Source organism: Triticum dicoccoides, chromosome 7A (genome assembly GCF_002162155.2).
Source record: "Triticum dicoccoides isolate Atlit2015 ecotype Zavitan chromosome 7A, WEW_v2.0, whole genome shotgun sequence".
Taxonomy (NCBI): domain Eukaryota; kingdom Viridiplantae; phylum Streptophyta; class Magnoliopsida; order Poales; family Poaceae; genus Triticum; species Triticum dicoccoides.
Genome location: NC_041392.1, coordinates 58,680,130 through 58,698,415, shown reverse-complemented (window position 1 = coordinate 58,698,415; position 18,286 = coordinate 58,680,130).

The window sequence follows — 18,286 nt, the reverse complement described above, 5'->3', positions numbered from 1 at the left end:
AGTGTCCCACTTGGGCCTTGCCAATGCCTCAGACGGCGAGTCGCTTTCGGCCGCAATCCAGTGCTGTTATCTCTGCAAAAGGCACAAGGATCGTTTACAAATATGACTAATGTGTGCAGTCGAATTGATCAGAAACTAAAATTACCAGCAGTCTCATGAACTCCGTAATGACCGGTTTTGTCTCGTAAACCTTATTCACTGGGTCCCAACGGTGCCAGGCCCTGAGGACATCATGCTCCTGCGAGACGGTGAAATCCGCCAAGGGGTCTGGGATGCCCATACTCACGGCTTCCGCGTCCTCCTTGGCCCATTTGGACCTCTTTCCGCCGTAACCACGACTTCTGAGGTGGTGGCTCCCAATGTTCCTCTCTTGAAGCCCCTTCATGTACTTAGACTTTTTTTGGCAGCTTCGGCCTCGCAAGCCTCCTTGAATATTTGAAAATGCTCTTCCGTGATTGTCAGATTATCCTTTACAATCTCGGAGTAGGGTTCCTTCTTGTCGATGATCTTTGATTTCACTTGATTTTTCCAGGCGGCCAACGCGTCGCTAAACTTGGTCATGGCGTGTTTGTTTATCTTCTTCATTGCCGGGTCCTCATATGGATCTTTATAATCCTTCTCATTCCGTCCCAGGAACAAGAATATCTGGTGAAACTTCTTTAGGAGGGAGCTCCTCATATTTTCTATCTTCTGTAGTTTCTCATCGTTGATGGTGGCGGTTGTCCATACGATGCAGCCTATCTGATTGCCGTAGCATCGACGAGCTTCCTCGGGCACCTTTGGCTCAAAATTGCCGTCGTCCACCTCCATGACCACCAGTCTAGTAGTCCTGAGTTTGTTAGGAGGCTGTTGCCTCTTTGCTTTCAGTTCTACACTGGCTCCACTCCCCGAGGCAGTGCCGGTCTCAGTCTCAGCATCGGTCTAGGTCTCAGCGCTGGTCTCAGTCTCAGCGCGGGTCTCGATGCCGGTCTGAGTCTCAGCGCCGGTCTCAGTCTCAGTCTCGATGCCGGTCTGAGTCTCAGTGCCGGTCTCGATGTCGGCAAGGCTAAAAAATTCGTCTGCCGCCCGGTAGACGTTGTCGCATTCACCAGAACCCTGTCCTTCATCGTTGCTAGCCATGTTTCCTACGATTAAATCTAGTCAATTAATTCTAGACCTAATAAAATGAATAATGACATAAAAAAGGCCTATTGTTTTGTAGGAACGTTGACTCCTTCCTAGTGCGGCAAATCCCGGGCACTCGATATGTCCTAGTTTGTAGGACAAGTCATGCCGAAATTCACGGAAAATTTCGGCATGACCTTTGCTAAAAAGTGGACAAATCAAGAATCTGAATTTTTCCGGAACAGAAATGAATCAACATTCTGGCAAAAAATAGGCTACTCGGTTTCATTCCCTGGAAACAACAAAAGGCCACTTGGGCACAATCGAACCACTTCAATGTCGATTATGATCAATGAGCAAACACAATTGAGGATTTTTCATATATCATGACCACTTCAAATTTGGATCTCCTAGTGTATGAACCCTAGAACTCAAATTATGAACCTAGAACTCAAATTATGTCCTACATTTTTGTCCTAATAAAAATTCACCAAAAATTAAGAACCTACTAGACTTGCAACACTAATAGAAATTTATATTTTTATATTGATTTTTTCTCTAAACTAAATCCTACCACCCTAGTTAACATCTAGTTAAACCTTACTTTCCTAACATTTGTAATTAAACACTACTACCCTAACCCTACTGACCTAGTTAAGCATCTACAATTTTTTCCTACGGCGAGGGAGGAAGGGGCATCTCTGTCAAATTAACCTAACTAATTAACCTAACTAAATTAACCTAACTAAATTCTTTTCCTAACTAAATTAACCTAACTAATTTAGAGATAGAGAGAGAGGAGGGTGGGGGCTTACAAAGGATGGCTCCGGTGGTGGCGCGGGAGGCAGTGGTGGCAAGGGAGGCGGGGGTGTCTCCGCTGACGGCGAGAGAGGCAGTTGCGTTGAGGGAGTCTCCGGTGGCGTCGACTGCGGCTCCGGTGGCATTGATGAGGCCGCGCGGCTCCGGTGGTGTTGGGGGCGGCTCCGGTGGTGTCGATGGCGCGCGGCTCTGGTGGCTCCGGGGGAGTCGATGTCGGCAGGAGATGGTGGTGAAGTGGGGCGACGGTGAATCGGGCAGACGGCGGCGGGGTGGGTCGAGGGATTTGGGGGAGAAGTGGTGGCCGGGGGGAAACAGTTTTTTGGTTAAGTCAAACTTAGCGGTAGCACTTTTCGTGAAACGCGCGATTTTCACAAAATGCGCTACTACTATAGCTATGTAATTTCCTTCATCTTTCTTATTTCCTTTTCTGTTTTTACAGTGGGGGTCTAGGAACGTGCTGCAGCTACGTTAGCTATAGCGCCTCTTACGAACAAACGCTACTGCTACGTCTTTCTCCTTTTTTCCGCTTTCTCATTTATTTTGCTCTACATTTTATTTTTTTCCTTTCTCCTTTTTCTATTTCTTTCTTTTTCATTTACTTTTCCATTTGTTTTTTTATTTTATTTTATTTCCATTAGCAGTAGCGCTCTCCGCGCGAAACGTGCTGCTACTTATGTGCTAGCGGTAGCGCACTTTCCTCAAGACCGCTACTGCTGTGCGTAATCTATCGGGGGTAGCAAAGGGGATACTAGTGGTAGCGCGTTTTCATGCTCACGCGCTACTGGTACTATTGTATTTGTAGCGCGGTTTACGGACACACGCTACTGCTATTTAGCACTAGCCCTTTTTTGACACGCGCTAGTACTAAATTTCTGTGTATAAGGTTTTCCCTAGTAGTGTTAGGCCCTTCGCTCGTCCCCTTCCCATCGCACTACAACCAAGTTCCGGCCCAAAGTAAGTTTTTCGGACACGGGATAGAGGGAGCAAGGTGGTATGAGAGCGAGCGAAGTCTCGTACGTTCAAGTTTCATACGGAGGCACAGAGTGGGGAAAAAACTTATCTGATGTCGCAACCCCCGGCAACCTTGGCTTGCCGTGATCGGATCATTAGACCTGCAGCCCCCGGCAACTTGGGCTTGTCGGGGTCGGGGCGTCGGCCTGTTCTCTTTCTTCCAAAATAGCTCAGCAGAAATGTCCATGCACCCTGCGAACCAAAAAGGATGGGAAGGAATAGAGAGATGCATACTCGACCTCTATGCTATGGGCTAGTTCCCGCCAAGCACTATCAACCCTAACACACAGAGAGACTCAAGCTAGCATGCATGCTAAAACTTAGGGCGCCAGCGCTTTATTTATTTATGCTCAGGGTCTGCGCTTGGCTTTGTACAAAGGGTTACATGCCTTGCTGGCAAGGCTTGTACAAAAGGTGGTTTGCCAGGGAGCCTGGCAACCGCGCCTTATGGGTAAAACTTGTGAAGATGTTCGATGTTCCAGGAGTTGCTCACTGGAATATCATCTTCGATCTCCAGGCGGACTGCGCCAGGCCTGGTGACTTGTATTACCCGATAAGGGCATTCCCACTTTGGCGTCAACTAGTTAGAATTCTTGGCCCGACTGAACATGTCGAAGAAGAAGGTCGCCTTCCTCAAAGCTTTGGGCATGAACCTTGCGGCTATGATAGCGGCACAAGGATTGCTGGTAGCGTGCAGCTCGCACAGCCGCCCGAAGACGATCTTCCTCATGGAGCGTTGCGTCATCTTGCCACTACTGCTCTTGCTCAAGCTCATCATAAGCGAGCACTCGAGGTGACCCATGCGTGAGTTCTGTCGGGAGAACTGCTTCTACCTCGTAAACGAGGGAGAAAGGGTTCTGGATGGTGGCTCGAATTGGTGTCGTTCTGACTGACCAAAGAACCGCTGAGAATTCATCAATCCAGCACCATGCACACTTGCGTAGCCTGTCAAAAGTTCTTGTATGGAGGCCTCGCAATACTTCAGCATTCGCCCTCTTAGCCTGGCCGTTGCTTCGTGGGTGTGCAACAGAAGCAAAACAGACCTTGCTGCTGAGGTCATGGATGTACTGCATGAAGGTGCGGCTCGTGAACCGTGTGTCATTGTCGGTGATGACACTATTTGGCACACCAAAACGGAAGACTAGTCCCTTGAAGAACTTGACGACCGACTGTGCTATCACCTTTCTCACTGCCTCCACCTCCGGCCACTTTGTGAACTTGTCGATTGCGACGTACAAGTATTTAAAGCCCCCAAAAACACGGGGAAAAGGGCCCAGTATGTCGAGCCCCCAGACCGAGAATGGCCAGGAAAGAGGTATTGGAGAGCTTGAGTTGGTTGACAATGCTTCTTTGAATGGAACTGGCACGCTTCACACTTGGTTACTAAGGCCGTTGCATCCTGGAGGGCAGTCGGCCAGAAGAAACCTTGCCGGAATGCCTTGCCGGCAAGGGCCCTTGACCCTATGTGGGAGCCACATATGCCTCCATGGATCTCTGCCAACAGCTTCAGTCCTTCCTCCCTGGGAATGCACTTCAATTTCACATTGTTCGGCCTTTTTCTGTACAGAACGTCATCGACGAGCTGATCCATGGCAGATCGACGACCTACTTTCTCTGCCTCTTCCTGCTCCTCAGGAAGTTCCCCTATTTGGAGGAATCGGACGGTATGCTGTGCCCATGGCGGAGCCTGAGGCTCAACGACAAGGGCTAAAGGCGTTTCCTCTGCCATGGGAGCGGCTGTCTCTATGGCTAGGGCTTGATGCCCTGCCAGAGTCTGTTGCCCCATGGCACGCCTAGTGTCCATGGCAATGTCTTTGTGGGCGGCTCCTGGGAGCTCGGCGGGAAAGTACTCGCCGGGGCCTGATTTCCTTCACTTGTTCTGCCATGTCGATGGTTCAACGGATGGTTGAGTTAATCGAAGCACAAAAGTACCTGGTTCCATAGGCAATTTGAAGGCAAGACGTTTCGACAAGTAGTCGGCGATGCCATTCTCCACTCGGCGAACATGCTCCGCTTGTATACCGTCAAAACGCTTTTCCAGCTTCCTCACTTCATCTATTTTGCCTCCGTCAATGGGTTTGATAATCTTTGTTAACTTGCTTGACGATAAGCTGTGAATCACCCCTAACGATGATCTTCTTTATTCCGAGGTCTACCGCGATCCTGAGACCGGCAAGTGACCCCTCGTATTCAGCAGTGTTGTTTGTTGACATCTCCTTGGGAAAGTGCATCTGGACTACATACTTGAGGTGCTCTCCGGTGGGTGCGACAAGCAGCACACCAGCACCGGCGCCTTGCAGCGAGAAAGCCCCGTCAAAGTACATAATCCAGTCACGACTTGTTTCCTTGCCGGGGAGAGTGGTCTCCTGAATCTCTTCGCTAGGCATTGAGGTCCAGTCCGCAATGAACTCCGCCAAGTATCTACTCTGAATTGTCGAAGTGCTTTAAAACTTCAAACCAAAGCTTGACAGTTCCAAAGCCCATTCCACAATCCTCCCGGTTGTGTCTGGGTTATGCAATATCCTTTGCAACGTGAAGCGGGTGACACCAGTGATTTCATGTGCTTGGAAGTAATGACACGGCTTCCTCGAGGCCATAAGGAGGCTGAAGAGCAATTTCTACACAACGGAGTACCTTGACCTACCCCCTGTAAGAGGGAGCTGATAAAGTAAACCGGGTGTTGCATCATCTTCTTGTTCTGCACTATTTCATTCGGTTGCGTCGCTTCTGCTTCGCCAGTGCCAGACTCTGCCGGGGGCCTTGCCTTACTGGCACCAGGCCCTGCCCGTGGAAACTCCAGTTTGCCATCCGCCAGCCATGTTGTTGCCATTGCCTCTTCGTTGACATCCCTCTGTGCCACTAGCGTGGTGCTGACCACTTGGTTCGTTGCCGCTAGATATAGCAGCAATAGTTCTTGTGGTTTAGGTGCAACCAGTATTGGAGGTACTTCTTCAAATCCTACAGGGCCACCTCAGCCTTTAGGGTCCATTCCATTGGGCCCGCCTTTTTCAAGATTTTGAAAAAGGGAAGGGAATGTTCAACAGACTTGGAGATGAATCTGCTCATGGCGGCAATGCAGCCAGCGAGCCGACGTACATCCTTGATCCGCCTACGTGCCTCGATCTGCTCAATGGCCTTGATCTTGTCTAGATTCGCCTCGATCCCATGCTATGACACAAAGAACCCAAGAAGTTTGCCGGACAGAACGCTGAAGACACACTTCTCAGGATTCATTGCTACTTCTTGAGCTTGCGTTGCATTTCCCCGAAGAGGAAGGGATGATCCAGCAGAGTAGCGTAAGTATTTCCCTCAGTTTTTGAGAACCAAGGTATCAATCCTGTAGGAGGCCACACTCAAGTCCCTCGTACCTGCACAAAAATAGCTACTTGCAACCAACGCGATTAGGGGTTGTAAATCCCTTCACGGTCACTTACGAGAGTGAGATCTGATCGATATAATATTTTTTAGTATTTTTGGTATAGAGATGCAAAGTGAAAAGTAAAAGGCAAAGTAAAAAGCAAAGCAAGATAAAAGTGATGGAGATTAATATGATGAGCATAGACCTGGGGGCCATAGGTTTCACTAGTGGCTTCTCTCAAGAGCATAAGTATTCTACGGCGGGTGAACAAATTACTGTTGAGCAATTGACAGAATTGAGCATAGTTATGAGAATATCTAGGCTTGATCATGTATATAGGCATCACATCCGTAACAAGTAGACCGAAACGATTTTGCATCTACTACTATTACTCCACTCATCGACCGCTATCCAGCATGCATCTAGAGTATTAAGTTAAAAATAGAGTAACACTTTAAGCAAGATGACATGATGTAGAGAGATAAATTCATGCAATATGAAATAAACCCCATCTTGTTATCCTCGATGGCAACGATGCAATACGTGCCTTGCTGGCCCTTCTGTCACTGGGAAAGGACACCGCAAGATCGAACCAAAAGCTATGCACTTCTCCCATGGCAAGAACTACCAATCTAGTTGGCCAAACCAAACGGATAATTCGAAGAGACTTGCAAAGATAACCAATCATACATAAAAGAATTCAGAGAAGATTCAAATATTATTCATAGATAGACTTGATCATAAACCCACAATTCATCGGTCTCAACAAACACACCGCAAAAAGAAGATTACATCGAATAGATCTCCACAAGAGAGGGGGAGAACTTCGTATTGAAATCCAAAAAGAGAGAAGAAGCCATCTAGCGACTAACTATGGACCCGAAGGTCTGAGGTAAACTACTCACACTTCATCGGAGAGGCTATGATGATGTAGAAGCCCTCCGAGATGACGGCCCTCTCCGCGGAGCTCCGGAACAGGCCCCAAGATGGGATCTCGTGGATACAGAAAGTTGCGGCGGTGGAATTAAGTTTTTGGCTCCTTTCTGATTGTTTGGGGGTACGTAGGTATATATAGGAGGAAGGAGTATGTCGATGCAGCACCGAGGGGCCCACGAGGCAGGGGGCGTGCCCTAGGGGGGTGCCCCCACCCTCGTGATTGCCTCTTTGACTCCTTGGAGTAGGGTCCAAGTCTCCTGGATCACGTTCGGTGAGAAAATCACGTTCCCGAATGTTTTATTCCATTTGGACTCCGTTTGATATTATGTTTCTCCGAAATACTGGAATAGGCAAAAAAAACAGCAATTCTGGGCTGGGCCTCTGGTTAATAGGTTAGTCCCAAAAATAATATAAAATTGGAAAACAAAGCCGAATATAGTCCAAAACAGTAGATAATATAGCATGGAGAAATAAAAGATTATAGATACGTTGGAGACATATTAGGCATCCCCAAGCTTAATTCCTGCTCATCCTCGAGTAGGTAAATGATAAAAAGAGAATTTTTGATGCGGAGTGCTACTTGGCATAATTTCAATGCAAATCTTCTTAATTGTGATATGAATATTCAGATTCGAAAGATTCAAGACAAAAGTTTATATTGACATAAATATAATAATACTTCAAGCATACTAACAAAGCAATTATGTCTTCTCAAAATAACATGGCCAAAGAAAGTTATCCCTACAAAATCATATAGTCTGGCTATGCTCTATCTTCACCACACAAAGTATTTAAATCATGCACAACCCCGATGACAAGCCAAGCAATTGTTTCATACTCTAACTTTATCAAAACTTTTTTCAATCTTCACGCAATACATGAGCGTGAGCCATGGATATAGCACTATAGGTGGGATAGAATGGTGGTTGTGGGGAAGAGAAAAAGGAGAAGATAGTCTCACATCAACTAGGCGTATCAACGGGCTATGGAGATGCCCATCAATAGATATCAATGTGAGTGAGTAGGGATTGCCATGCAATGGATGCACTAGAGCTATAAGTATATGAAAGCTCATAAAAAAGAAACTAAGTGGGTGTGCATCCAACTTGCTTGCTCATGAAGACCTAGGACAATTTGAGGAAGGCCATCATTGGAATATACAAGCCAAGTTCTATAATGTAAAATTCCCACTAGTATATGAAAGTGATAACATGAGAGACGCTCTACTATGAAGATCATGGTGCTACTTTGAAGCGCAAGTGTGGTAAAAGGATAGTAACATTGTCCCTTCTCTCTTTTTCTCTCATTTTTTTATTTGGGCCTTTTCTCTTTTTTTATGGCCTCTTTTCTTTCTCTCTTTTTTGGGCTTCTTTGGCCTCTTTTATTTATTTTTCGTCCGGAGTCTCATCCCGACTTGTGGTGGAATCATAGTCTCCATCATCCTTTCCTCACTGGGACAATGCTCTAATAATGATGATCATTACACTTTTATTTTTCTTACAACTCAACAATTACAACTCGATACTTAGAACAAAATATGACTCTATATGAATGCCTCTGGCGGTGTACCGGGATATGCAATATGACAATGATGGAGTGTGTCATAATAAACGGAATGGTGGAAAGTTGCATGGAAATATATCTCGGAATGGCTATGGAAATGACATAATAGGTAGGTATGGTGGCTGTTTTGAGGAAGGTATATGGTGGGTGTATGATACCGGCGAAAGGTGCGCGGTATTAGAGGGGCTAGCAAAGGTGGAAGGGTGAGAGTGCTATAATCCATGGACTCAACATTAGTCATAAAGAACTCATATACTTATTGCAAAAATCTAGAAGTTATCAAAGCAAAGTATTATGCGCATGCTCCTAGGGGGATAGATTGGTAGGAAAAGACCATCGCTCGTCCCCGACCGCCACTCATAAGGAAGACAATAAATAAATAAATCATGCTCCGACTTCATCACATAACGGTTCACCATACGTGCATGCTACGGGAATCACAAACTTTAACACAAGTATTCTTTAAATTCACAACTACTCAACTAGCATGACTCTAATATTATCACCTCCATATCTCAAAACAATTATCAAGTATCAAACTTTTCTAGTATTCAACACACTCAAAAGAAAGTTTCACAAATCTTGAATACCAAGCATATTATTATTAAGCAAATTACCATGCTATTAAGAGACTCTCAAAATAATTTAAGTGAAGCATGAGAGATCAATAGTTTATTTAAAAAAATCCACCACCGTGCTCTAAAAGATCTAAGTGAAGCACATAGAGCAAAATTATAACGCTCAAAAGATATAAGTGAAGCACATCGAGCAAAACTACATAGCTCAAAATATATAAGTGAAGCACATAGAGTATTCTATCAAATTTTAATTCATGTATGGCTCTCTCAAAAGGTGTGTACAGCAAGGATGATTGTGTCATACTAAAACGCAAAGACAAAAATAATACAAGACGCTTCAAGCAAAACACATATCATGTTGGTGAATAAAAATATAGCTCCAAGTAAATTACCGATGGAAGTGGACGAAAGAGGGGATGCCTTCCGGCGCATCCCCAAGCTTTGACTTTTTGGTGTCCTTGGATTATCTTGGGGGTGCCATGGGCATCCCCAAGCTTAGGCTCTTGCCACTCCTTGTTCCACAATCCATCAAAAGAATTCACCCAAAACTTGAAAACTTCACAACACAAAACTTAAAGTACAAAACTCGTGAGCTCAGTTAGCGAAAGAAAACAAAATACCACTTAAAGGTACTGTAATGAACTCATTATTTATTTATATTGGTGTTAAACTTACTGTATTCCAACTTCTCTATGGATTATAAACTATTTTACTAACCATAGATTCATCAAAATAAGCAAACAACACACGGAAAACAGAATCTGTCAAAAACAGAACAGTCTGTAGTAATCTGTAGCTAGCGCAAGATCTGGGACACCAAAAATTATAAAATAAATTTATGGACGTGAGGCATTTATCTATTAATCGTCTGCAAAAATAATTAACTAAATAGCACTCTTAAAATAAAAATTACAGCAGTTCTCGTGAGCGCTAAAGTTTCTGTTTTTTACAGCAAGTTCAGCAAGACTTTCCCCAAGTCTTCCCAACAGTTCTACTTGGCACAAACACTAATTAAACACAAAAAACACAACAAAAACAGAGGCTAAATAATATATTTATTACTAAACAGGAGCAAAAAGCAAGGAATAAAAATGAAATTGGGTTGCCTCCCAAGAAGCGTTGTCGTTTAACGCCCCTAGCTAGGCATAAAAGCGAGGATAGATCTAGGTATTGCCATCTTTGGTGGGCAATCCATAAGTGGCTATCATGATAGTTTCATATGGAAATTTTATTTTCTTTCTTTTAAAGTGTTCCATGCCCTTTTTAATGGAAATTGAAATCTAATATTCCCTTCCTTCATATCAATAATCGCACCAATCGTTCTAAGGAAAGGTCTACCAAGAATAATAGGGCAAGAAGGATTGCCATCTATATCTAGGACAATGAAATCTACGGGCACATAATTTCTATTTGCAACAATAAGAACATCATTAATCCTTCCCATAGGTTTCTTAATAGTAGAATCCGCAAGATGCAAGTTTAGAGAGCAATCATCAAAATTGCGGAAATCTAGCAAATCACACAAAGTTTTGGGGATAGTGGAGACACTAGCACCCAAATCACACAAAGCATAAAACTCATGATCTTTAATTTTAATTTTAATAGTTGGTTCCCACTCATCATAGAGTTTTCTAGGGATAGAAACTTTCAACTCAAGTTTTTCTTCATAACATTGCATCAAGGGATCAACAATATGTTCAGTAAAGGCTTTCTTTTGACTATAAGCATGTGCAGAATTTAGCACGGATTGCAACAAGGAAATACAATCAATTAAAGAGCAAATTTCATAATTAAATTCCTTGAAATCCAATATAGTGGGTTTAGCAACATCAAGATTTTTATTTCTTTCAATCCCACTTTCATCAATTTCATCATAAAGATCTAAATACTCCAAATTTTTAGAACGCCTTCTAGGTAAAGGAAGATCATATTCAGTTTCATCAAGATTCATATTGCAAAACAAAGATTTAATAGGAGACACATCAATAACTTTTGGATCTTCATCTTGATTTTCATAGGAATTAGAAGAACACGCTTTAATAAAGGCATCTTTGGAAGCACGCATCCTAGCGGTTCTTTCCTTGCACTCATCAATGGAAATTATCATGGCTTTGAGAGACTCATTGATATCATGCTTAGGAGAAATAGATCTAAGCTTTAAAGAATCAATGTCAAGAGAAATTCTATCAACGTTCCTAGCCTAATCATCAACTTTAAGCAATTTCTCTTCAAGCAAAGCATTAAAATTATTTTGTGAATTCATAAACTCTTTGACACTATTCTCAAATTCAGAGGGCATCTTATTATAATTTCCATAAGAGTTGTTGTAGGAATTCCCATAATTATTAGAAGGATTACTAGGATATGGCCTAGGATTAAAATTCCCTCTATAAGCGTTGTTACCAAAATTATTCCTACCAAGAAAATTCACATCCATAGATTCATTGTTATTCTCAATCAAAGTAGACAAAGGCATATCATTAGGATCAGAAGAAACACTCTTAGTAGCAAATAATTTCATAAGTTCATCCATCTTTCCACTCAAAACATTGATTTCTTCTATCGCATGCACTTTTTTATTAGAAGATCTTTCAGTATGCCATTGAGAATAATTAACCATAATATTATCTAGGAGTTTAGTAGAATCTCCTATAGTGATTTCCATAAAAATCTCTCCCTCGGCCGAATCTAAAAGATTTCTAGAAGAAAAATTCAACCCGGCGTAAATTTTTTGTATAATCATCCACAAATTCAAACCATGAGTAGGGCAATTACATATCATTAATTTCATTCTCTCCCAAGCTTGTACAACATGTTCATGATCAAGTTGCTTAAAGTTCATAATATCAATTCTAAGAGAGATGATCTTAGCGGGAGGGAAATACTTAGAGATAAAAGCATCTTTGCACTTGTTCCAAGAATCAATACTATTTTTAGGCAAAGATGAAAACCAAGCTTTAGCACGATCTCTAAGCGAAAAAGGAAAGAGCTTCAATTTAATGACATCATTATCGACATCTTTTTTCTTTTGCATATCACATAAATCAATGAAGCTATTTAGAAGAGTGGCGGCATCTTCACTAGGAAGGCCGCGAATTGATCTTTTATAACAAGATTCAACAAATCAGTATTGATTTGACAAGATTTAGTATTGGCAAGAGGAACGATTGGAGTGCTAAGGAAATCATTATTATTGGTATTGGTGAAGTCACACAATTTGGTAGTATCTTGAGCCATTGCGACAAACAAGCAATCCAACACATGAGCAAACAAAAGGCAAGCGGGCAAAAAGAGGCAAATAGAGAGGGAGGATAGAGAGAGAGAGAGAGAGCGAAAAAAACGGCAAGGGTGAAGTGGGGGAGAGGAAAACAAGAGGCAAATGGCAAATAATGTAACGCGAGAGATAGGTATTGTGATGGGTACTTGGTATGTTGACTTTTTGCGTAGACTCCCCGACAACGGCGCTAGAAATCCTTCTTGCTACCTCTTGAGCTTGCGTTGGATTTCCCCGAAGAGGAAGGGATGTTGCAGCAGAGTAGCGTAAGTATTTCCCTCAGTTTTTGAGAACCAAGGTATCAATCCAGTAGGAGGCAACGCTCAAGTCCCTCGTACCTGCACAAAACGATAGCTACTCGCAACCAACGCGATTAGGGGTTGTCAATCCCTTCACGGTCACTTAGGAGAGTGAGATCTGATAGATATAATATTTTTTGGTATTTTTGGTATAGATATGAAAAGTGAAAAGTAAAAGGCAAAGTAAAAAGCAAAGCAAGATTAAAGTGATGGAGATTAATATGATGAGCATAGTGAAGGAAATATGCCCTAGAGGCAATAATAAAGTTATTATTTATTTCCTCATATCATGATAAATGTTTATTATTCATGCTAGAATTGTATTAACCGGAAACATGATACATGTGTGAATACATAGACAAACATATAGTCACTAGTATGCCTCTACTTGACTAGCTCATTAATCAAAGATGGTTATGTTTCCTAACCATTGACATGTGTTGTCATTTGATTAATGGGATCACATCATTAGGAGAATGAGGTGATTGACATGACCCATCCCGTTAGCTTAGCACTTGATCGTTTAGTATTCTGCTATTGCTTCCTTCATGACTTATACATGTTCCTGTAACTATGAGAATTGTGTAACTCCCGTTTACCGGAGGAACACTTTGGGTACTACCAAACGTCACAACGTAACTGGGTGATTATAAAGGAGTACTACAGGTGTCTTCGAAGGTACATGTTGAGTTAGCATAATTCGAGATTAGGTTTTGTCACTCCGATTGTCGGAGAGGTATCTCTGGGCCCTCTCGGCAATGCTCATCACCTAAGCCTTGCAAGCATGTAACTAATGAGTTAGTTATAAGATGAAGTATTACAAAACGAGTAAAGAGACTTGTCGATAACGAGATTGAACTAGGTATTGGATACCGACGATCGAATCTCGGACAAGTAACATACCGATGACAAAGGGAACAACGTATGTTGTTATGCGGTTTGACCGATAAAGATCTTCGTAGAATATGTAGGAACCAATATGGTCATCCAGGTCCCGCTATTGGTTATTGACCAGAGATGTGTCTCAGTCATGTCTACATCGTTCTCGAACCGTAGGGTCCGCACGCTTAAGGTTTCGATGACAGTTATATTATGAGTTTATGTATTTTGATGTACCGAAGGTTGTTCGGAGTCCCGGATATGATTACGGACATGACGAGGAGTCTCGAAATGGTCAAGACATAAAGATTGATATATTGGACGGATATATTTGGACACCGGAAAGGTTCCGGAGAAGTTTGGAGCCCCGGGAGGTTACCGGAACCCCCCGGGAGGTATATGGGCCTTATTGGGCCCATGTAGGAGGAAGAGAGAAGGAGCAAGGGAGGGGGACGCGCCCCCCCAAGCCCAATCCGAATTGGGGAGGGGGGCCGGCCCCCCCTTTCCTTTCTCCTTCCCCCTCTTCCTATTACTACTACTAGTACTACTTCCTAATACTAGTACTCTTTCCTTCCCCCTCCAAATAAGATAAGGAAAAGAGAGGGAAACCTACTTGGAGTAGGTTTCCCCCTCCTCATGGCGCGCCCCCCTAGGGCCGGCCACCTCCTCCCTCCCTCCTTTATATATGGGGGTAAGGGGGCACCCTAGGACACACAAGTTGATCATTGATCGTTCCTTAGCCGTGTGCGGTGCCCCCCTCCACGATATTACACCTCGGTCATATTGTAGCGGTGCTTAGGCGAAGCCCTGCAACAGGAGAACATCAAGATCGTCACCACGCCGTCGTGCTGACGGAACTCCCCCTCGGCGCCTCTGCTGGATCGGAGATCGAGGGTGCGTCATCGAGCTGTACGCGTGTCAAGAACTCGGAGGTGCTGGAGTAACGGTACTTGGATCGGTTGAACCGGAGGACGTACGACTACTTCCTCTACGTTGCGTCAACGCTTCCGCTTCGGTCTACGAGGGTACGTAGACAACACTCTCCCCTCGTTGCTATATCATCACCATGATCTTGCGTGTGCGTAGGAAATTTTTTGAAATTACTACGTTCCCCAACACATAGACCCGGGGGCCATAGGTTTCACTAGTGGCTCCTCTCAAGAGCATAAGTATTCTACGGTGGGTGAACAAATTACTGTTGAGCAATTGACAAAATTGAGCATAGTTATGAGAATATCTAGGCATGATCATGTATATAGGCATCACGTCCGTAACAAGTAGACTGAAACGATTCTGCATCTACTACTATTACTCCACTCATCAACCGCTATCCAGCATGCATCTAGAGTATTAAGTTAAAATCAGAGTAACGCTTTAAGCAAGATGACATGATGTAGAGAGATAAATTCATGCAATATGAAATAAACCCCATCTTGTTATCCTCGATGGCAACGATGCAATACGTGCCTTGCTGCCCCTTTTGTCACTGGGAAAGGACACCGCAAGATCGGACCCAAAGCTAAGCACTTCTCCCATGGCAAGAACTACCGATCTAATTGGCCAAACCAAATGGATAATTCGAAGAGACTTGAAAAGGTAACCAATCATACATAAAAGAATTCAGAGAAGATTCAAATATTATTCATAGATAGACTTGATCATAAACCCACAATTCATCGTTCTCAACAAACACACCACAAAAAGAAGATTCCATCGAATAGATCTCCATAAGAGAGGGGGGGACTTTGTATTGAGATCCAAAAAGAGAGAAGAAGCCATATAGCTACTAACTATGGACCCGAAGGTCTGAGGTAAACTACTCACACTTCATCGGAGAGGCTATGATGATGTAGAAGCCCTCCGTGATGACAGCCCTCTCTGGCGGAGCTTAGGAACAGGCCCCAAAATGAGATCTTGTGGATACAGAAAGTTGCGGCGGTGGAATTAGGTTTTTGGCTCCTTTCTGATCGTTTGGGGGTACGTAGGTATATATAGGAGGAAGGAGTACGTCGGTGGAGCACTGAGGGGCCCATGAGGCAGGGGGCGCGCCCCAGGGGGGGTGCCCCCCACCCTCGTGACCGCCTCTTTGACTCCTTGGAGTAGGGTCCAAGTCTCCTGGATCACGTTCGGTGGGAAAATCACATTCCCGAAGGTTTTATTCCGTTTGGACTCCGTTTGATATTCTGTTTCTTCGAAATACTGAAATAGGCAAAAAACAGCAATTTTGGGTTGGGCCTCCGGTTAATAGGTTAGTCCCAAAAATAATATAAAAGTGGAAAATAAACCCCAATATAGTCCAAAACAGTAGATAATATAGCATGGAGCAATCAAAAATTATAGATACGTTGGAGACGTTTCATTCATCTTGAGGTTGATCTTGTGCAAATTTGCAAACGTCTCTTCCAAATATTGTACGAGTGTTGCCCTGTCCTTGGTTTTGACCACTATGTCATCCATATAAGCTTCCATGTTTCTATGTAGCTGGGGCTCAAAACAAATTTGGACTGCTCTTGCAAACGTTGAGCCAGCACTCTTCAACCCGGAAGGCATTCGTAACAAACAATATGTACCACATTGGGTGATGAATGACGCCTTCTCTTCATCTTCTCTCGCCATCAAGATCTGGTGGCATCCTGAGTACGCGTCAAGGAACGATAACAAGTCACACTCGGCCGTGGAGTCAACAATCTCGTTAATGTGAGGCAACGGGAAAGTGTCCTTCGGACAGGCCTTATTGATATCTGTGTAATCAATACACAACCTCCACTTCCCATTTGCCTTGCGCACCACCACCGGATTGGCCAACCATGTCGGATGAAGTACTCCCCTCACCAAGCTTCCCGCTTCTAACTTCCTGATCTCCTCCGTGATGAATCCTGCCGTTCCAAAGCTTGCTTCCTCACCTTCTGCTTGACGGGTCGCACATGAGGACAAACAGCAAGATGGTGCTCAATCACCTCCCTGGGAACGCCGGGGATGTCGGATGCTTTCCATGCAAACACATTGACATTCACCCATAGGAACGTGACGAGCGCGTCTTCCTATTTGCTGTCGAGGGAGGAGCTTATGGTGAAGGCCCCTCCTGTGCCATCCTCCTTGATGGACACCTTCTTGGTCTCTGGTGGTGCAGCTCTGGATTTCTTGCTCTTGCCAGTGGAGCTGTCTGGCACGTCCTCGGTGGGAGCACAGCACTCCTAAGAGGTGCGCTTGCCGGAGTGGGTGCGAGAGGTCTTGCCGGTCTTCTTCCCTCCCGAGGCTTCAGCGGCAGGAGCAAGTTCCTTGGCGGCAGTCGCTGCAACTGCCTCCCGGTAGAGTTGGTCAGCGTAGATCAGCGCATCCTTCTTGTCGAAGGGGACGGTGATGATAGTCAGTGTGTTGTAGGCATAATGTGAGGCCTCCATGAACTTAGCTAGTGCCGGGTGGCTGAGGATCCCGTTGTAGGGCAAGGGGATCTCTGCTACATCGAAAACAATCCTCTCTGTCATGTAGTTTAACTTGCCTCCAAACGTCACGGGCAGTGTGCTCTTACCCTTCGGCTGACTCCTTCCCGGGTTGACCCCTTGAAATGTGCCCGTCTCTTCGAGGTCTCCATCAGGAATCTACAGCCTTTTGATCACAACATGCGATATCGAGTTCAGACTGGCCCCACCGTCAACTAGCATTTTTGTCACCTTGAGGTTGTGTATTGTTGGAGAAACCAACAACAGCAAACACCCAACCGCCGTTGTGCGATTAGTGTGGTCCTCAGTGTCAAATCTGATAGGCATGCTGGACCACTTCAGTGGCTTTCGAGCATCGAATGATGGTTCCGCTGTTGTGATCTCACGCGCCCACTGCTTGAGCTGGCAGTGAGAGGTGTGCAGCAAGGCGCCACCATCGACGCACATGGCCTCCATAGCTTTCTGGAACTCATGCTCACCGGACTCGTCGTCCTCGTCATGACCATCGTCTTCCTGCTTCTTGTCGTGGCCCCGGGCGGGCCTCTCTTGCTGGTTATCCTTGCCGCAACGACCTCCTTGACTGACACGCTTCTTGCCAAATCCTTCGGCACCATCCTGGCCCTTCTCCTTGTCCCCCCTCTCATAATCATCTTTTTGCTTCTCAGCAAGCAACTCAACTTTTCGGCAATTCTGGAGGTTGATAACCCACAAGTATAGGGGATCGCAACAGTTTTCGATAAGTAAGAGTGTCGAACCCAACGAGGAGCTAAAGGTAGAACAAATATTCCCTCAAGTTCAATCGACGACCAATACAACTCTACGCACGCTTGACGTTCGCTTTACCTAGAACAAGTATGAAACTAGAAGTACTTTATAGGTGTTGTTGGATAGGTTTGCAAGATAATAAATAGTACGTAAATAAAAAGTAGGGACTGTTTAGATAAAGAAACAATAAAGTAAATATAGCGAGTGTGGAAAAGTGGTGGTAGGAGTTGCGGAATTTCCCCTAAGCAATTGACTACTTT